The 8540-nt window shown below is 47.3% G+C and overlaps 1 long non-coding RNA gene across 1 annotated transcript in view; it reads right to left on the bottom strand.

Moving 5' to 3' along the window:
- The window catches only part of LOC310885466, a 120298-nt gene that overhangs the window by 62533 nt on the left and 49225 nt on the right, over positions 1-8540 (bottom strand). The gene's annotated exons all lie outside the window — the stretch shown is intronic.

Below are 8540 nucleotides of genomic sequence, written 5' to 3' on the forward strand. Positions count from 1 at the left end.
TCAAGTGTAGGGCAATGTTTTGTCCCTTTTCTAGTAGGTTTTTGGAGAAGAATCGGTGTACTAGGGGGTTGAAGTACCCTAATGCAGAGGAGAAGTTTATGAGGGGGTTTGGTTTGGGGTGAGTGAGGGTGTGTGTTATGTTCGATAGTTCTAGGGCTAGGATGATTCCTAGGATTGTTATGAGGATGGCAGCGGTTTTGGTGATAAGGGGTATGGTTATTGGGGGGGTTTTGGTTGGTGTGATGAAAGAGGTAATGATTATTCCTGCTGTAATGCTGCCTAGGGCGAGTCGGGTTAGGGGGGCGGTGATTAGTGGGTTGTTTTCGTTTATTGATACTATTGGGGGGATTCGGGTTTGTCCAGCTTGGACTAGGATGGTTATGCGGATGCTGTAGGTTGCGGTGAATGCTGTGGCTATAAGGGTTAGGAGTAGGGCTCAAGTATTTAGGTATGATGTGTTTAAGCTTTCGATGATGAGGTCTTTTGAGTAGAATCCGGCTAGGAATGGGGTTCCTATCAGCGCCAGGTTTCCGATGGTTAGGCAGGAAGTAGTGACTGGGAGTATTTTCTGTAGGCCTCCTATCTTTCGGATATCTTGTTCTCCGTTTAGGTTGTGGATGATAGACCCTGAGCATAGGAATAGTATGGCTTTAAAGAAGGCATGGGTTGAGATGTGTAGGAAGGCTAGTTGTGGGAGGTTTAGTCCGATAGTGACTATTATTAGTCCTAGTTGGCTGGATGTTGAGAAAGCAATGATTTTTTTGATGTCATTTTGGGTTAGGGCGCATGTGGCAGCGAATAGGGTTGATAGAGCACCTAGGCATAGGCAGGCAGTTAGGGCTGTCTGGTTGGTGGCTAGCAGGGGGTGCATGCGGATGAGCAGGAAGATTCCGGCTACTACTATGGTACTGGAGTGCAGTAGGGCTGATACTGGGGTGGGGCCTTCTATTGCTGCGGGCAGTCATGGGTGGAGTCCAAATTGGGCGGATTTTCCTGCGGCTGCGAGGATTAATCCTATGAGGGGGAGGATTGGGGTTTGGTGGGGGTGTACGGCTTGTTGGATCTCTCAGGTGTTGAATGTTGAAGCTAGTCATGCTATGCTCAGGGTCAGTCCGACGTCTCCGATTCGGTTGTAGATTACGGCTTGTAGGGCGGCGGTGTTGGCATCTGCTCGGCCTTGTCATCAGCCGATGAGAAGGAAGGACATGATTCGTACTCCTTCCCAGCCTACGAATAGGAGGAATATGTTGTTTGCGGTTGTTAGGAGGAGTATGGCGACTAGGAATGTCAGTAGGTAGGTGAAAAATTTTGTTACGTATGGCTCTGAGGCCATGTATCATATGGCGAATTGTAGGATTGATCATGTTACAAATAGGGCGATTGGAAGAAATGTTATTGAGTATTGGTCTATTTTTAGGCTCAGGGGGATTTTAAAGTTTATAATGAATTTTCACTCCCAGTGGCAGGTGACAGATTCTATTCCCGAGTAGATGAATGCGGTTGTAGGGGCTAGGCTAATTAGGAATGCGGTTTTAACAGCGCGGGTGGTGGCTTGTGGGGTGTTTTTAAAGTTTTTAAATAGAAATGGCAGGATGATTGGGGTTAGGAGGATTGTCAGCGTGAGTAGTGTGAGGGAGTTGATTAGTAGTGTGGGGTTCACTACTTTTACTTGGATTTGCACCAAGATGGGTGGTTCCTAAGACCAGTGGATTGCTGTTATCCTTTAAAAGTAAGGGGGCTGAGGTTTTAGGCTCAGATGTAAGAGTTAGCAGCTCTTGTTGGTTAAACCCTCCCCTCGGCAGGTAAGAAGGTTTGAACTTCTATTCTTAGAATCACAGTCTAATGTTTGGTTTAAACTATACTTGCATGAGGGGATTCCGGAGATCAGTTCGGGTTTGAGGATTAGGAGGAATATTGGGATAATGTGGAGTGTTATGAGCAGGTGTTCTCGCGTGGTTGAGTTTTGCATAGATGTGATGTGGGAGGGGATTGAGCCTCGTTGGGTCATTAGTAGTATGAATAAGGTGTAGGAGGCGGTTAGTAGGGTTGCGATTCCTGTTAGGATGATCGTGAAGGCAGATCAGTTGAATAAGGTGATTATAATGGTTAGCTCTGCTATGAGGTTTGTTGTTGGGGGTAAGGCTATGTTTGTTAGATTGGCCAGCAATCATCAGGTAGCTATGAGTGGTAGGAGAGGTTGTAGGCCTCGTGTGAGTAGTAGAATTCGGCTGTGCGTACGTTCATAGTTTGTGTTGGCTAGGCAGAATAGTATGGAGGAAGTTAGTCCATGGGAAATTATTAGGATCATTGCCCCTGAGAATGATCAGTGGGTTTGGATTATTCCTGCGGCGATAACTAGGCCTATGTGGCTAACGGATGAATAAGCGATTAGTGATTTTAGGTCTGTCTGTCGTAGGCAGATTGAGCTAGTCATTAGGGCGCCTCATAGGGCCAGGGTTAGGAAGGGGTAGTGCAGGAGGTTGGACAGTGGGCCCATAAATAGAGTGACTCGTATAATTCCGTATCCTCCTAGCTTTAGTAGTAGGGCGGCGAGGAGTATTGAGCCTGCGATGGGTGCTTCTACGTGGGCTTTTGGCAGTCAGAGGTGTAGGCCGTATAGTGGGGCTTTTACTATGAATGCTATGAGCAGTGCTAGACCTGATAGTATTCCTGTCCATGAGGTGGATAGGGTTGGGTGGGTTAGTTGTAGGGTTGGCAGGTGCAGGGTGCCAATTTTCACGTATAGGTGTATGATTGTGATTAGCGGGGTAGAGAGCTTACTGGCGTGTAGAATAGCAGGTAGATGCCAGCGCTTAGGCGTTCTGGTTGGTTCCCCCATCGGGTGATTAAGATTAGGGTGGGAATGAGGGTTGCTTCAAATGAGATGTAAAATAGTGCTAGTTCTGTGGTGGAAAAGGCTAGTAGGATGAATGGCTGGACTGCGACTAAGGTTGAGATAAAGATTCGTTTGCGTTGTAGGGGTTCTTGTTGCAGGTGGTTTTGGCTTGCTATGATTATGAGTGGGAGTAGTCAGCAGGATAGTACTAGGAGGGGGGATGAGATTTGGTCAATTCCTGTTCAGTTGGATAAAAATTTGTAGGGGTAGTAGGTTGGGATTAATCACTGTAGGCTTAGGGCAGCGATTAGGAGGCTGTATAAGGTGGTGTTAGTCCATAGAAATTTTGGTGGAGACAGCAGGGCTGTTGGAAGAAGTATGATTGTGGGTAGGATGATTTTTAGCATTGCAGGAGGTTTAGGTTGTGTAGATGGTCGGAGCCATGTGTGCGGGTGGAGGCTACTAGGATGGCCAGGCCTGTGCCCGCCTCACACGCTGAGAAGGTTAGCATGAGAATTGGTACCATGGTGAATGAGGAGACTTGGTTTTCGATGGATCATATTGATAGGCCTACGAATATCGATAATATTATGCTTTCAAGGCATAGTAGGGCGGATACTAGGTGGGTTCGGTGGAAGGCTAGCCCTAGTCCGCTGAAAATGAAGGCTGAGTAGAAGCTTAAATGTAGGGGCGACATAAAAAAGTTACAGGGTTGGCTGTAATCTGCTGGGTCGAAACCAGCTATCTTTTTGGTTAGACTAACTTTCTGTTATTCTGCTCATTCTAGGCCCCCTTGAATTCACTCGTAGGCCAGTCCGAGTGTTAGGAGAAGGAGGATCACTACAGTTCAGGTGAGGGTCATTAGGGGGGATTGGAGTTGGACGGCTCATGGCAGGGGGAGTAGGAGGGCGATTTCTAGGTCGAATAGGACGAACAGGATGGCTACTGAGGAAGAATCGGACTGAGAATGGTAATCGAGCAGATCCAAGTGGGTCGAATCCACATTCGTACGGTGAGAGTTTCTCTGAGTCGGGGTTTATTTGGGCGAGTCAGAAGTTTAATGCGGTTAGGGCGGCGCTTAGGATTGATGATAGGGCGAATATGAACATGAGTGCGTTCATTGCTCTCCTCTGGGTTTATACCAGATTCTAGAGATTGGAAGTCAATTGTAATTAATATACTAGAAGAGCAAGATCCTCATCAGTAGATGGTTATGTAGAGGAATAGTCAGATGACATCTACGAAGTGTCAGTATCAGGCTGCTGCCTCGAATCCGAAGTGGTGGTCTGATGTAAAGTGGAACTTGATCAGTCGGAAGAGGCAGACGGTCAGGAAGGAGGATCCGATGATTACGTGGAGTCCGTGGAATCCAGTGGCAACGAAGAAGGTAGATCCGTAGACGCTATCGGCGATTGAGAATGGGGCTTCGTGGTATTCTATTGCTTGTAGGGCTGTGAAGTAGAATCCCAGGAGGATCGTTAGGGTTAGGGCGTGGATGGCGTGTTTTCGGTTTCCTTCTGTGATGCTGTGATGGGCTCACGTTACGGTAACGCCTGAGGCTAGTAGGATGGCTGTGTTTAGTAGGGGGACTTCTATCGGGTTGAGTGGTTTAATTCCTGTTGGGGGTCATTGGCCTCCTAGTTCTGGGGTTGGGGCCAGGCTCGAGTGGAAGAACGCTCAGAAGAACCCTAAGAAGAAGAATGCTTCGGATGTGATGAAAAGGATTATGCCGTATCGTAGGCCTTTTTGGACTGTGGGAGTGTGATGGCCTTGGAAGGTGCTTTCTCGTACAATGTCTCGTCATCATTGGAGTATTACTAGGAGTATTGAGATGAGGCCTAGGGTTAGTAGTATGGATGAGTTGTAGTGGAATCACATGATTAATCCTGAGGTTGTGAGTAGGGCGGCGGCTGCCCCGAAGATTGGTCAAGGGCTTGGGTCAACTATGTGGTATGAGTGTGCTTGGTGTGCCATTAGATGTTTTCTTGTAAGTATAGGCTTAGAAGGAGCACGAAGACGTAGGCCTGGATTATGGCTACTGCTACTTCTAGGATGGTTAGGAGTAGTAGGATGATTATTGTTAGGATGGATACTGCAGGAAGGGTGGGTATTAATGCAATGGAGGCTGTAGAGATGAGTTGGATGAGTAAGTGTCCTGCTGTAAGGTTGGCTGTAAGGCGGACTCCGAGGGCTAGGGGGCGGATTAGTAGGCTGGTTGTTTCGATCAGGATTAGTGCGGGGATTAGGGGTGTAGGGGTACCTTCGGGTAATAGGTGGGCTAAAGAGGCTGATGGTTGGTTTCGTAGGCCTGTTAGTAGTGTGGCGAGCCATAGTGGGAAGGCTAGGGCTATGTTCATAGATAGTTGGGTGGTTGGGGTGAATGTATATGGAAGGAGGCCTAGAAGGTTGATTGTAAGAAGTATGATTATTAGGGATGTAAATATTATGGCTCATTTGTGGCCATTTTTGTTGAGTGGGACTATTAGTTGTTTTGTGATTAGGTGAAGGAGTCATGTTTGGATAGTAGAAAGGCGGTTGTTGATTCATCGGTTGTTTGGGGACGGGAATAGTAGGGCTGGGAAGAGTAGGGATAGTAGGATTAAGGGGATGCCAAATAGATTGGGGCTGGAAAATTGGTCAAAGAAGCTTAGGTTCATGGTCAGGATCATGGTGTGGGTTTGGTAGTGAGGGAGGTCTTATTTGATGGGGGGTTGGTTGTGGTGAAGGCTAGTAGTTTTGGTTGGATGAGGAGTGCTAGGGTTAATCAGGTTATAATTATGATTGAAAATCATGGTGCGGGGTTAAGCTGTGGCATATCATTAAGGAGGGGGAAGTCCCTCTTTGGCTAGCTTAAAAGGCTAGTGCTGTTGCATAGCTTCTTAATGATTAGGATGATGATAGAAGGGACGATCAGGCCTCGAAATGTGGGAGTGGGGTTGATTCTACTACAATGGGTATGTAGCTGTGATTAGCCCCGCAAATTTCTGAGCATTGTCCGTAAAAAATCCCAGGCCGGGTGGTAATGAATGAAGTTTGGTTTAGTCGGCCTGGGATTGCGTCTGTTTTAACTCCGAGCGTTGGGACTGCTCAGGAGTGGAGTACGTCTCCTGCAGTAATGATCACGCGGATGGGGGATTCTATTGGGATAACTACGCGGTGGTCAACTTCTAGCAGTCGGAAGTGGCCGTTGGGTAAGTCTGGGGTGGGCACTATGTAGGAGTCGAATGATAGGTCTTTGAAGTCTGTGTATTCGTAGCTTCAGTATCATTGGTGGCCGATGGCTTTTAGGGTGAGGTCTGGTTCGTCGATTTCGTCCATTATGTAGAGGATTTGTAGGGATGGGAGGGCGAGGAGTACCAGGACGATAGCAGGTAGGATTGTCCAGATCAGCTCTACTTCTTGGGCGTCTACAGCATTGGACGAGAGTTTTTCTGTTAGTATGTGGGCTAAAAGGTAGAGAACTAGGCTGCAGATAGCTAGGGCAACGATTAGGGCGTGGTCGTGGAATTCAACGAGTTCTTCTATGATGGGTGATGAGGCGTCTTGGAATCCTAGTTGGGAGTGGTTGGCCACATGAGATGTACAGGATTTTTACCTGTGATTTAGTCTTGACAAGGCTATGTAATTGGTTTACTAACGTCTCATAAGAAAGAAGCATGAGCGGTTAATGCAGTTGGCTTGAAACCAGCATGTGAGGGTTCGATTCCTTCCTTTCTTGTACTTGGACGAAGGCCGGTTCCTCGAAAGTATGGTATGGGGGAGGGCAGCCGTGGATTCATTCAACGTTTGTGGTAGTTAGTTCTGGTTGTAGGACTTTTCGTTTGGCCGGAAAGGCTTCTCAGATGATGAATATTAGTATGATTACGGCTACTATTGAGATTAGGGAGCCGATGGAGGAAATGGTGTTTCATAGTGTGTAGGCGTCGGGATAGTCCGAGTATCGTCGGGGTATTCCTGCTAGGCCTAGGAAGTGCTGGGGGAAGAACGTTAGGTTTACTACTGTAAATATTACAACGAAGTGGGCTTTTGCTCATGTTTGGTGTAGGGTAAACCCAGTGAGTAGTGGGAATCAGTGAGTAAATCCTGCTAGAGGCCATCCTAGTATAGGTAGAAGGTAAGTAAGGCCAATTTGGGGCTGTAAACTAGGATGATGGCGATTCAGCCTAAGTGGGAGATGGACGAGAAGGCTAGGATTTTGCGTGTTTGTGTTTGGTTCAGTCCTATTCAGCCTCCTAGTGCTGTTGAGGCTAGGGCCATGGCGGTGAGTAGAGCTGGGTCGAGGGATTTGGATGTTAGTAGGAGCAGGGTTAGTGGGGGGAATTTTATGAGGGTCGAGAGTAGCAGGGCTGTTATTAGTGGCGATCCTTGTAGTACTTCTGGGAATCAGAAGTGAAATGGCACTAGGCCCAGTTTAATAGCGATTGCTGCTGTCAGTAGTAGACAGGAGGTTGGGTGGTTTATTTGTGTGATGTCTCATTGGCCGGTGACTCAGGCATTAGTTATGCTAGAGAATAGGACCAGGGCGGAAGCAGCTGCTTGGGTTAGGAAGTATTTCGTTGCGGCTTCTACTGCTCATGGGTGGTGGGATTTGGCAATTAGGGGAATGATGGCTAGTGTGTTGATCTCCAGTCCTGTCCAGGCCAGAACTCAGTGGTTGCTGGAAATTGTGATTGTGCTGCCCAAGATGAGGCTGAAGGTTATGATTGGGGTCGCGTAAGGGTTCATTAGTAGAGGAGGGGGTTAAACCATCATTTTCGGGGTATGGGCCCGATAGCTTGATTAGCTGACTCTACTAGAAAATAATATAAGGGAAGTATGGAGAATTTTGATTTCTCTTGTGTGGGTTCAATTCCTACTTTTCTAAGGTCAACAGGAAATGAGAGGGCTGTTATACCTCTATGTTCACTTTATCATAGTGACCCTTTGTAGTTCAGGCACATTTCCTTATGTAAGGAGGTAGGCCTGCATAGCAGATAGGTATGCTGATGTGTCAGAGGCACAGAGCTAGTGTGAGGGGTAGGAAGTTTTTTCATAGTAGGTGCATTAGTTGGTCATATCGGAATCGTGGGTATGAAGCTCGGACCCATAAGAAACCAGAAGATAGTAGGAGGACTTTTGTGGCTAGGATGACGGGGAATAGTTCTGTGGGTGGCCCTAGGGCGCTTGGGTTTAGGAATATGATGGCTGTAAGTGTATTTATTAGCATAATGTTCGCATATTCAGCTAGGAAGAATAAGGCGAAGGGTCCTGCGGCGTATTCAACGTTAAACCCTGAGACTAGCTCAGATTCACCCTCTGTGAGGTCAAAAGGAGCTCGGTTTGTCTCTGCTAGGGTGGATACGTATCATATTATTGCTAGGGGTCATGAGGAGAAAATGAAGTATAGAGGCTCCTGTGCGACGGCAAAGGAGCTGAGTGTGTAGCTTCCGCTTAGTATGATTATTGATAGCAGGATTATGGCCAGTGTCACTTCGTATGAAATGGTCTGTGCTACTGCCCGTAGGGCTCCGATTAGTGCGTATTTTGAGTTCGAGGCTCAGCCTGATCATAGGACTGAGTAGACGGCTAGGCTTGACATGGCTATTAGGAAGAGAACTCCGAGGTTTAGATCTGCTAGGGGAAATGGGAGTGGTAGTGGTGCTCAAGTGGTGAGGGCTAGGACAAGGGCTAGTATTGGTATCAGAATGAATAGAAGTGGGGAAGA

The sequence above is a fragment of the Anser anser genome (genome assembly GCF_964211835.1).
Source record: "Anser anser genome assembly, chromosome: 23".
Lineage (NCBI taxonomy): Eukaryota > Metazoa > Chordata > Aves > Anseriformes > Anatidae > Anser > Anser anser.